The 13,533-nt window shown below is 32.0% G+C and overlaps 2 protein-coding genes across 4 annotated transcripts in view; one reads left to right on the plus strand and one right to left on the minus strand.

Moving 5' to 3' along the window:
- LOC105216730 (uncharacterized) overlaps positions 1-13,533 on the minus strand; it is a 230,424-nt gene that overhangs the window by 155,214 nt on the left and 61,677 nt on the right. The gene's annotated exons all lie outside the window — the stretch shown is intronic.
- Positions 1-13,533, plus strand: part of LOC105216729 (protein tweety-2) — a 161,344-nt gene that overhangs the window by 95,895 nt on the left and 51,916 nt on the right. The gene's annotated exons all lie outside the window — the stretch shown is intronic.

Genomic DNA, 13,533 nt, shown 5'->3' on the forward strand with positions numbered 1-13,533 from the left:
GCAGTACTGTACGCTACTTACTACACTTTTTAAGTCAATTTACTGCTTTTGACTGCATACAATATGCTATAGCATACTTATAGGCGCAGGAAGTGCTGCATGTTGTCTTAAACTCGAATTTTTACACATGTGTATGTGCGTGTGAGTGCCTTATGCTTTTATTGAGTTCACTCATTTTGTTGTTGGTTGCAAAAAAAAATATATTCCTGCTTAATTCCTTTCAGTTTAAGGTAAAAAAAGTAAAAAAAAATCCTTATTACATCGGCCTACATATGTATGTATATCGTAGAGTGGTTATATATACATTTATTTATTTCACTTTATGCTTTCACATCGCAATACCAACAAAATGCAGACTGCTCAGCCGGCAAGCCGTTCCATTTACTATGAACAGCCATGGCGTATGAGTAACATTTTTACTTGGCGTTTGCTTTCACACAAGGCACCGTTTCCTTATTTTTGAAGCATATATTTACAAAAAAAAAAAAAACATGTTTTCATAAAGAAGGTGGAGGCAAAATAAATTTAAAATTTTTAATTTTTAGACAAAAAAATATAAAATATGCTAAGTAATGAAAAAAATATATTAAAAATTGATACTTGAAATTCTTCGATGAACATCATTTCTCTGTTGGTTCACAAAACCACTTTAGAGCAAGTGATTTGAGTAGCTCATTGAATGCAAGTATTTTTAAGCTTGCACAGATATTGATCAAAGCGATTGTTTTGAAGTTACAAGCGCTCGCGTTGAAGGATCGTATAGAACACTGTTAACCTCAATACGGTACATATCTAATTTATTAGGTCCAGCCAGTTACAATGTTAATTAAAAGAAGAAGTAAATGAGAGAAATACTCTAGATTGTTTCAGAAATTCCAAAAACACTCGTGTTGAAAGATAGTCTAGAACACTGATAACCTCAATATGGTACATTTCTAATTTATTAGGTCCAGCAAGTTACAATGATAATTAAAACAGATTTTAAGGTGGATTAGAATACAGAATTAAATATTTCAGAGGACAGTGAATTACTCTAGATTGGTTCAGAAATTCCCCAAAGAAATAATATTTTATATATTTCTTCTAATGTATGTAAAATGAAGAACTGACTACTCCCACTATTACACTTATAGAGATCTTACACTGAGAACTTGGTTGGTAGACATTGGTAGACACAGATCTATCATTGTTCTTCGAAATTTTCAGTATGTCAAGATGTCAAGAAACCTGATTTTTAGATTAGAGTGGTTTAAAGAGAAGTATTTTTTAAAGAAGTAAATTTTAGAGTGACATGTAAAAAGGTGATAGATGTTATTCGAAAACCCTATAGCGATTTCAATGAATATAAATATTAAATAAATAGTCAATTACACTCTGAGTCTCCTTATTAAAGCCACGGATATTTCTAATAAGTTTTTGAACTGATATAACAAAGAAAGCTAGCGACTACTAGATTTCGCGATAAGTTCAAATAAGTTAATTGATATTTTGTATGCCCTTGGGTTCAAACTTCAATACCACAAAAGCGATAGTGATATCCAAGAATGTTCTCCATACATCTTGCTCTATCTATTGTCCTCTACCCAAAACTCAGCACGCAATCAACCGGAAAGCCATGAGAAATGATCACTTTCCGTTGCACAAGCATTAAACTAACAGTGATTTGTGCTGACCGCACCGCGCACACATCCCACTCCCCTTCAACTTCTCATGTGTGGCTACCGAGGCGTTGCTAGTAATCACACGTCACAAGCAACGGGATATATTTCGCATACAGCGCATACGTCAAACCACTTTCTCTACGCCATCAAACGCACTAATGGCATATGTGCAGCACACAAAAATGAAAAAAAAAAGGAAAAATAATAATGCAAGCAAATGTATACGCGCGCGCTTTAAGTGCGATTGCAATGTAAAGCTATAGAGCAGAAGAAAGTAATTGAAAAAAAAATGAGGAAAAAAACGCGTTTGAAACTCTAAAAGCGAAAAGAAGCTGCGACGCGGCGCACGACGTGTGGTGCGTTAAAGGGTGGTAGAGTGTAGTGTAGTGTAGAGTGTTGAGCATTAAAAAATGCATTAACACAGAGCGCGTTGCAAGGCGCTAAAAGAAGCTATTGCTAACACAGCGAACAACAACAACACAAATGAAAGATAGCAAGAAAGCAAGCTCAGAACTGGTTTAACGGGTAAAGGTAGGGATTGAGGGATATAGCGAAGGGCGTCTGCTGAAGTTGAGGTCTTAATGATAGCTTTCTTGTATATGTCTGTATGCACTTGTGTGTGTGTTGTAGCATAGTGGCAACCCAAAGAACTGCAGCCGCTTTGTGCGTCGTTTCTATTTCACACATTTGCTGCTTCTTTTTTGCTATTTTTCTACGCTTTTGCATGTGCTGGCTATTAAAATAGTATAAAAGCGGCAAAGAAAGTAGCAGAATTACGTGAAAGCGAGCGCCTGCTGCCTACCGCTTGATGTCGTACACACAAGCTGTGAATTGAGAACAGTAAATGTGACTTTTCTGCTATGCAGCGGCACACATATGCAAACAAAAACAAACAAAAAACAACAACAACAAAAAATTAAAATGAAAATGCATATACAATACAGGTAACCACAACAACAACAAGCGCCTACATATATTAAATACACGCACGCGGCTTTCAAAAGCCGGTCATACGCCCATGCAGCAACAACAAAAACAATAAGTTCTCATATGCATATGCATAGCCGTTGAGTTGCATGTGCCAATGACCCAAAGTGAGGTAAAGCGCCTAAAAGTATGCAATGCGAAAATATTGTATGCAATATTATATACACGTGTGTTTGAGTGCATGTCTCCAAATAACTGCGAAAATTAAGCGCACCATGCGATAAACGTAAGCAATAATATGCCGGCAATTGTTGGCAAGAAAAAGATTTGGAAATTTTTCACAGCATTATTGACAGCTGCCGCGCGCTGTAAGTTCTGGATATCCAAGCGAAAAAAAACATGAAATATAAGAAACTGGCACGCCGTACATGCCAAAACTGTAATTGCAATCGAAATGTAGAACGCAATCAGCGGCAAATGCTAGCTGCAAGGCGTATACGGAGAAAAATAGGGAAAAAAATACCAAAATGAAGGAGTGAAATATGAACAGCTGACAAGTGAAAGAATTAAAGAATAATAAGGCATGGTAAATTGGTTGATTAAAGAGTTTAAAATTTTCAAAAAAAAAATAAAATATTTCATTGAAACTTTTCCAAAATATGATAAACTTATATCTAGTATTAAATTCCCCTTGCTTTCATTAGACCCCAGCAAAAGATTGGCTTAAAAAAATTTAGCTAAAATTGACTTTTTAAAATTTCAATAAAAAATTATGGATTTAAAAAAAATTTTAAATGGAAAATATTTGATATTTTAATGCCATATTTTATTGAAAAAACCAAAAAAAAAAATAATTTATAAATATTTATAGATTAAAAAAAAATCTAAATGGAAAATATTGAATATTTCAAGCACTATTTTATTTAAAAATAAAAAGTAAAAAATATTGCCTACATTTAGGCATGGAATTAATATTTTAACGAAGTTGCAGTATTAACAGTGTTGACAGTTTTTAAAATCTCGGAGTATATTAAAGCAGCGGCTAGGCAAAGTTCAAAATAGAACCGATAAAATTTGTGATTTTTTTCATTAAATTTTTTAAGAAATATTCAAAAAATTTAAAATTTTTTAAGCAATGAAATGAAAAAGGTACATCACAAATTCAAATTGAAAAATGAATTAGAAATACATAAAAAATATTTAGAAATTCTAATATATTTGAAAAAAATTTATAAATGTTGCCTACATTTAGGCTTGGAATTCAAATGCAAGAAATAAATAAAATATATTTAGAAATTCCTATTTATTTGAAAAATACATATATATAAATGTCGCCTACATTTAGGCTTGGAATTCATATTTTAGCGAGCTTGCACAGCCGCTAATGACAAATTTGAAAAAAAGTAAGATATCTCCTTCCTTGCGATTCAAATAAGAATAAAAGAAATTTACTACAAGAGAACGTTTCTTCACAAAAATGGTTAGAAAAAATATTTTCAAATATTTTAATAACAAAAATTGTAAAAACAAAAAAAGATTTTCAAATATTTGAATTCAATAAAAGCTTTAAATTGTTTGTAATACAATGAAAAAAAAATATAAAAATAGTAAATACAAAAATCTATGAAATATGTGCTATAATAACCATGATTATAAGACATTTGAAAAAAAAGTAAATTCGCTTAAATTTTGTGATTAAACAAATATACGACAAATGTAGTACGAATTTTTTAAAATATTTGATATTAAAGTAAAAAAAAAATATTTAAACTTCATTGTCATAAAAATAAAATTCAAGAAAGTAGTTTTATATTACATTTTACAGAATTGCCAAAAATATTTCAAGTACCATATTTGAAAAAAAAAAATTTGGAAACATAAAAAAAGAAAAAATATTAAAAAAATTAAAAATAAATTAAAAATATTAAAAAAATTAAAAAAAATCAAGCAATTAAAAATAAGAATATATGTACTTTTTGGAAAATTTTTTTAATATTTTTTTATTTAAAATTCTAAAATAATAAAAAAAAAATTTTTTAAATTAAAACAAAAAGTAAATTTTTGGGAAATAAATCCAAAAACAAATTCCAAACAACGGTAAAATTATTTTTTATAGAATAAGATGTTGTTGTTGTTAATTATATATATATATATTTGGCGTAGGAACCGCTTTAAGCGATTATAGCCGAATCCACCAGAGCGCGCCACTCATTCCTCCTTTTTGCTTTTTGGCGCCAACTGGAAACACCAAGTGAAGCCAGGTCACTTTGCACTTGGTCTTTCCACCGGAGTGGAGGTCGTCCTCTTCCGCGGCTTCCTCCAGCGGGTACTGCATCGAATACTTTCAGAGCTGGAGTGTTTTCTTCCATCCGTACAACATGACCTAGCCAGCGTAGCCGCTGTCTTTTTATTCGCTGAACTATGTCAATGTCGTCGTATAAATCGTACAGCTCATCGTTCCATCGTCTGCGGTATTCGCCGTTGCCAATGTTTAGAGGACCATAAATCTTGCGCAAAACCTTTCTCTCGAAAACCCCAAGAGTCGTCTCATCGGATGTTGTCATCGTCCACGCTTCAGCGCCATACATCAGGACGGGAATAATGAGCGACTTATAGAGTTTGATTTTGGTTCGTCGAGAGAGGACTTTACTTTTCAATTGCCTACTCAGTCCAAAGTAGCACCTGTTGGCAAGAGTGATTCTGCGTTGGATTTCAAGGCTGACATTGTTGGTGTTGTTAATGCTGGTTCCCAGATAAACGAAATTATCTACAACTTCAAAGTTATGACTGTCAACAGTGACGTGGGAGCCAAGACGCGAGTGCGCTGACTGTTTGTTTGATGACAGGAGATATTTCGTCTTGTCCTCATTCACCACCAGACCCATACGCTTCGCTTCTTTATCTAGTCTGGAAAACGCAGAACAAACGGCGCGGTTGTTGCTTCCGATGATATCAATATCATCGGCATACGCCAGGAGCTGTACACTCTTGTAGAAGATTGTACCCTCTCTATTTAGTTCTGCAGCTCGTATTATTTTTTCCAGCAATAGATTGAAGAAGTCGCACGATAGTGAGTCACCCTGTCTGAAGCCTCGTTTGGTATCGAACGGCTCGGAGAGGTCCTTCCCGATACTGACGGAGCTTTTGGTGTTGCTCAACGTCAGCTTACATAGCCGTATTAGTTTTGCAGGGATACCAAATTCAGACATCGCGGCATAAAGGCAGCTCCTTTTCGTGCTATCGAAGGCAGCTTTAAAATCGATAAAAAGATGGTGGGTATCGATTCTTCTCTCTCGGGTCTTTTCCAAGATTTGGCGCATGGTGAATATCTGGTCCATTGTAGATTTTCCAGGTCTAAAGCCACACTGATAAGGTCCAATCAGTTCGTTGACGGTGGGCTTTAGTCTTTCACACAATACGCTCGACAAAACCTTATATGCGATATTGAGGAGACTTATACCACGGTAGTTGGCGCAGATTGTGGGGTCTCCCTTCTTATGGATTGGGCAGAGCACACTAAGATTCCAATCGTCAGGCATGCTTTCTTCCGACCATATTCTACAAAGAAGCTGATGCATGCACCTTATCAGTTCTGCGCCGCCGTATTTGAATAGCTCGGCCGGTAATCCATCGGCCCCCGCCGCTTTGTTGTTCTTCAAGCGGGTAATTGCTATTCGAATTTCTTCATGGTCGGGTAATGGAACATCTATTCCATCGTCATCGATTGGGGAATCGGGTTCGCCATCTCCTGGTGTTGTACTTTCACTGCCATTGAGCAGGTCGGAGAAGTGTTCCCTCCATAATCCCAGTGTGCTCTGGACATCCGTTACCAGATTACCTTCTCGGTCCCTACATGATAATGCTCCGGTCTTGAAACCTTCTGTTAATCGCCTCATCTTTTCATAAAATTTTCGAGCATTACCCATGTCGGCCAGCTTTTCAAGCTTTTCATACTCACGCATTTCGGCCTCTTTCTTTTTACGTCTGAATTGTTTTTTACACTAAATAAATAATCCAAAAAATTGCATAAGCTTCACTATCCCAGACACCGATTGCTTAAACCCGATATACAGTGCATAAATGCAACACTGCATGCAGCATACTGTGTATGTATGTTTGTAAATACACAACCAACGCACAATACGACGCCGCTGCGCACTCAGACTTGCTATTTGTTGTTAGCCAAAGCAATTCTTAGCACTCGACTGAGTTGGCATATGCGTACATTTGGGCGCAACCGCAAGCAACATATGCATGCATTGCTATGCTATGTATGCAAAAGTGTGCGTATATATGCGTGGCTGTCGTGTAGCATGCGTTGACACATTGCTTGTTGCTGGCACTTGCTTGTTTTCCATATACATACATATATACTTTTTGTTGTTGTTGTTTTTATTTTTTTTTTTAATTTTGCATTTTCGCCGTTACTTTGCCGCACAGCTAAACACTGCATAACTTTCCTTTCTATCTTTTTTGTTTTCCATGCTGCTATTTCTCATTGTTGTTGGCATACTTTTAGGCGTTGGCGCGCAAGCAGCGCACTTAGCACACGTGTGTATACGGCGCCGGTGTGCTTTGTGCGCCTTCTATCTTACTTTTCTAGCGTGTTTTTTTTTTATTTTCGTCATTTTATTTTGATTTTTTTGCGTGCTTTATGTTACAGCTGCCTAACCGCAGGCGCTATGCAGCGCTAGATTTTGTGCCAGCATTCTCGCATCGTTAGTGTGAAAATGTGACACATATTTTACAGCGCATACCAGCGGCATTCAGGCGACACACCGCCTTTTATCCCGGTGTATATGGGTGCCATGGTGCTTTTAAAAGCTTTAAAAGGCTTTAAAGCGTCAGTTTTGGGTTCAGAATTTATAAAATTTTCTTTAAATTTTCAAAAATCTACACCAATTTAAGCATATTTAATAGCAGCTCTGCTCCAAGTTGCCTTGACTCCTTTCAACGCTCAACAGCTTTGTGAAACTCCAACCGTTAATAGCTTGCAATTAAGTCACATTAATGATGTAAAGCTTGCAAATAGCGCACTAGCTGCTTGCTTGTGCAGCCAGCTAATCAACCAGTCAGCTGTTATGCGCTTCTCAGTTCCACTTCTTAAGTTTCGCTGCCTCTAAACGGGCTTCTTGGGCTTCTTCAGCTTCCTCTTCCCCTCCTTTGCTTTACTACTTTACTTTTCATTGTTATTAGTATGACTTTCTTCCGGAAATTTTGTAATTAGTTTGGCGTATAAGCTTTGCTGCTAGCATTGTCATTACCTGTTTTTGGTAGCTTTTGGCTTTTCTTGTTGATATGCTCCTAAAAGTATGTTTAGCCTAATTAGCTTTCCGCTTTTTATTATCATTTTTTGTATAGAAATTTTGCAGCTCCCATTTAAGTGCAAGAAAATTTACTTACGTAAATTAGCCGCTAGCTGGGAGAAAAGCGTTTACGACAAAATGGTCTCGGGGAAGTGCTCTTATAGTAGTTTTGGAAAAGAAATAAAGCGCCAAAAAGTAGGCAACAAAAAAAGTAGAGCGAGAGTACTAAGCTAAGAAGGGACTTAGCGTTTTTACTGATCAGCAGCACTGAAGCTAGCAGTTTCGTATCTCCGTTTTCGAAATAACATTATTTCAATAAAAAAAGCTCACAAGTCATTAAAAGTTTTAAAATTGCAGTCGTCCCTAGTTTCAACGAATTACAGCTTGTCGCAACCTTTCAATTCTTTCTTAAAGATTCTTTAATTCACGTTGCGATAGTACTTCAGTAGATGTCGGGCAGTGAGTACAACCACGAACTGAAGTATAGTCAGTACTAGCTTAAGTCAATCATATTGAAAGCTCACTGACTGGATAATCCGTAATATACGGACCCTAAATATTCAGTAAGCTCAATTAAGTACCTAAACTGGTCTCAGAATTATAGTAAGACTGTTCAAAACTCATATCTTTACTTAGAAAAATACTACAGACATGAAAGCTTTGTGATCTTCATAAATCGTCCCAAGAGCTTTTTCCCTAAAAGGCTACTTTTCAACATAAAGAGTCTTGTAGACTTGGAAAATGGGATGGAATTTCAAATTTTGTACCGTATTGACATTGTAAAGGCTTTTTCCGGCTAAATCGTCATCCGTCATCTAGCGGAGCTTTTTTCTACAAATAGGCTTTTTATGCATGCAATCTTTAACTGTATTGAGAGATAGGTTTTCTGAAATATTCTCAATGTATACAACAAACTTCAATAATAAACTAAGCTTCACAGGGTGTGGCATATGCCAAAGAGAGCTTCCAGAGAGCTTTGCATTACCAAGAAGTAAATAATTTATTTATGAGCAGCTTTTTCATACTTTCCACATAATTCTCGAGACCCCTTCAAGCTTGTCTTGGCTAGTAATATTTCCATGTAAAATTACAGAAAAGAATTTGGCACTTAAACTAATATTGGTATGTGTCTCGGCTAAGTGTTAGGTATTGAAACAAGATAATTTTTGTCTAGTAAGAGAAAAAGACTTATTGCTCTGTTAAAAAATTAAAAAGCAAAGAATCTGATCTCAGCTGAAGATAGATTAAGCTTTAGTGAATTGTATTATGCCGATACAATATATTTATATTTATTTATCGATAATTTTTCTTCCGATAATTGAAAGAGTATGTAAGAATTTAGCTAATTTTGAATGAGAGAGTAAGTTCAGAGAAGAAAGTACATAAAATAGAAGCGTTATCTTATAGAATTGTTCAATTAAATTTTTTAATTTATAATTTTTCAATATCATTAGAAGATTTTTTGCTATTTGTCCTAAGAAAAACTTCAATTAAAAAAAAATCCTCAAAAAACTGTAATCGCATTAAATCAAATAGAAAAATCCCACAGTCTGCACTGTAATGACTATCTCACTTTTTCTACGTCAAAGCTTAAGCCCTGAAAAATGTGCATTTCGCAAATCCACCAATAAGATAGAGTGCATATCAAACTTTTATAAACTCCAGCTAAAAATCTTTTAATGCAAAAGTGTGAGTAAAAAGCTACAATAGACTAAAAACAAAGAGTAAAATACACCGGCGATATTAAGCGCCTGCTGTCAAAGTCGACTGAAAAACTACAATTACTTTTCGCGCTACTTAATCGATTACAGGTCAATAGACCGCACATAGCTGCACGTCACTTCAACTACTGCCAAGTCTGCAGAGAAAAAGCGCTAAGGTAGAGTAAGAACAGCAGCGCGCAAATAGACGAAGCGGAAATCGACGGAAGCGCGCTGTAATCCACGAAAAGGGCAATTAAAGCGCGCATACATGAAAGCATTTGGCAAATAGAATGACCGAAGACATGGGGGGAAAAATGCGCAGACAATCAAGCTGGGAATACTAACTTGCACTGTGTCACACTCAAGCGCGCGCTCTCTTCGCGCTCTTCACACACTTACAGCAAGCGACAGCAGTTGAAAATATTTGTCGAAAGCTGTAAATTAAAATTTAGGCGCGCGCAAAAAAAAAAACCAGTCGCCCAGCAAAGACAAGCAGCCATAACAAAGCGCAGGCAGACTGGCCGTTGCAGGCACAACAGGGCGTATGAGCAATCCCCAAAAAGCGAGTGTTGACTATTTGCTCACTTCGTTACGAGCGAAATGTTTCCGCATTTGTTATTGCTTTTGTTGGTTTGTGTGCCTTTCTTGAAGTGGCGCGCGCGGTAAGGGCGGTGTAGTAGATAAATTTATTTAGTCAATCAGCAGCAGTGGCGACAGCGACGGCGGCAGAGGCACATAAATACAAGAGCAAACACTCGGGAAAGGAGTGAACACGTCGCTGTGTTTGGCATGTGTGCATCTGTGTGTGTGTTTGCATGTGTGTCAATAAAAACTAATTTTGTTTGTGTATGAGTGTGTGTGTGTTTGTTGTCGCTACAATTTATTTGAGTTTGCTGATGGAAAAAGTTTGTAACAAACTGAAAAAGTCGCACATCGAGAATAAAAACGACAAAACCAGGGAAAAAACTAAGAATTTGAAAAATAAAAATGAAAACTTTGCAAAAAATTATAAAATTTTCGGGAAATTCAAAAAATAATAATGAAAAAAAAATAAAAAAATTTTTAATAAAAAAAATTAAAAAGATTACAAAAAAAATTTAATGAAAAAAAATTTAAATGTAAAAAAAATAAAATTTTCAGAAAATTAAAGTAATTAAAAGAATTTAATGAAAAAAATATTTAATTAAGGAATGAAAAAATATATGTTTAAAAGAATAAGAAAATGAGCAAAATTTTCATAATTTATTTGAAAAATATTTGTTTTAAAGTTTTGAAAACTTTTGTGTATATTAGTTTTCAAAAAAAAAATTATAAAAAGTTTGCATTAAAAATAAAATTTGAAATAAAAAAATTAAAACTTTGGATAAAATTTTAAAATTTTCGGGAAATTCAAAAAATTTTAATGCAAAAAAAATTAAAAAAAATAATAATAAATAAATTAAAAAAATCACAAAAGATATGTATATTAGTTTTCAAAAAAAAAATTATAAAAAGTTTGCATTAAAAATAAAATTTGAAATAAAAAAATTAAAACTTTGGATAAAATTTTAAAATTTTCGGGAAATTCAAAAAATTTTAATGCAAAAAAAATTAAAAAAAATAATAATAAATAAATTAAAAAAATCACAAAAGTAAAAGGACTAAGAAAGTAACAAAAAAAATTAAATAATTTTTTATTTTTTTATTTGAAAATTATTTTTTTTTTTTAGTTTTGAAAATTTTTGTGTATATTAGTTTTCAAAAAAAAAAAATTATAAAAAGTTTGCATTAAAAATAAAATTTGAAATAAAAAAATTAAAATTTTGGATAAAATTTTAAAATTTTCGGGAAATTCAAAAAATTTTAATGCAAAAAAAAATTAAAAAAAATAATAATAATTAAATTAAAAAAATCACAAAAGATATAAAAGTAAAAGGACTAAGAAAGTAACAAAAAAAATTAAATAATTTTTTATTTTTTTATTTCAAAATTATTTTTTTTTTTTTAGTTTTGAAAATTTTTTTTTGTATAATTTTCAAAAATAAAAAATAGTAAAAATTTTGCATAAAAAAAAATTAAATAAAAAAGAAAAATGTAGTGTATACACAGTGCTGCTGTTGAACAAATTTATTAGATTTGTACAACTTTCAGACTTGTGTGAATAGATACAAAACATCTGAAATATTTGTTGTTGCTATAAACATACAACAAATCCCTTTACAGAAGCATGGATCCATGTACATACATATGTAGGTTTAAGGCCTGATAATACCAAAGAGTTAGGCAGCGGCACGTTGTATGCCGCAAAAGTTGGCCATAGAACGTGCAACAATTTTGAATAAATTTTTAACTGTTTTTTGTGGTGTTTTAGCGCTCATATACACACAGGCTTAGCGGAGAGTGCGATATTTTGTGTTAATAATTTTTTGTAATTTTTTTTTTAGCGCTTTTAGTTACTAAATTGGTTCATGTTCGGCGCCGTTATTCTAAACTCTTGTTACGATAAATATTCACAACAACAACATTTTCAAATTTGTGGAATTTTTCGAGGCGTCATAAAAAATGTATGTTTTGGAAATTCGAAATTCAATATTTTTTATGCTAATTGATTTTTAGTAAAAAAATCATAGACTAAAAATTATTTTCAGATTTGAAAACATTTTCTTTTGTGTCTTTTTGTTTAAATTTAATTATAAGAAAATAAATAAATTATGAATTGTGTGTCAAAATGAAAAATGAATACTTTTTTTAATAAAAAATAAAAAAAAAATTTAGATAAAATCATTTAAAAAAATGTTTATTTAAAAAAATTATATCTTTTTAGATGAAAGGATTTATTATTTTCGAATTACTTTTTTAAATATTTTAGAACTTTCGAAAATTTTCGAACACATTAAAATTTAAAATTTTTTCAAAATTCAATTTTTTTTCATTTCAACTTAAATTTTTTTTTAATAATATTGTAATTTACATACTTTGTGATTTTTGGACTAAAATTTGATTTGTGTAAAAAACAAAAATTTTATTAAATTTAAGTTTTTTAAGTGAAAGTTAAAAGATACAAATTTTCCATAAATTTAAACTGAAAATGTTTACAGAGAACAAATTTAAAAAATATTATTTCGAAAAGGAATGTTTTTATATTTATGTTTTGTTTTTTAATGAATTTAATTTTTGAATTGATAAAGTAAGTGAAAAATTTTTAAATAATATAATAAATACAGTATTGAAAATTTCAGATTAACATTTTTCTTATAAAGAAAAAAATCTTTTTTACAATTTTTGAACTAAAACAAAAAATATTTTAACGAAAAAAAATTTTAATAACATTGAATTTTAAAATTTTTTAAACTAATTTTTTTTTATTTTTTATATAAAAAAATATTTTTTATGAATTTTTTTTTTTATTAAAATTTTTTAAATTATAATTCACTGTGAAGATATGCTTGATGCAACATTTATTTGTGAGTTAAAAAAAATTAAAAAATATATTTGAAACCCATATTGCATTCACGTCAAATACTCTAGCTTATGCTGTTAAAACCTTTTATTGGATTATAGGAATTTGGCAATAATATCAAATAAATAGCAACTGATGTGTGAGCGCACAGCATGAATTTAAATTGCATATTTCCTGTTTGCAAGTGTATATTTGCAAATTAAGCCTGCGTTTGGCAGCAAATATAATATAAAATATTATTTTGACAAATTCGAGAGAAATTCTTTTTTTTAGTAATAAATTTACTATTTTTTTTTTTTTTTGACGTTTGAAATGATTAAAAAAAATTTGCTAAAATCGCAGCTAAAAATAATTGAGTGCACAAGTAAAACCAAAACAGATTTTTGAATATTTTAAAATAGAAAATAAAATTTTTAGAAAAAAATATAATATTTTATAAAAAAAATTTAAAAAAAAATGTTAAATAAATATTTTATAAAAAACGTATTTAATAAAAA

This window comes from Zeugodacus cucurbitae, chromosome 5 (assembly GCF_028554725.1).
Source record: "Zeugodacus cucurbitae isolate PBARC_wt_2022May chromosome 5, idZeuCucr1.2, whole genome shotgun sequence".
In the NCBI taxonomy this organism is placed as follows: Eukaryota; Metazoa; Arthropoda; class Insecta; order Diptera; family Tephritidae; genus Zeugodacus; species Zeugodacus cucurbitae.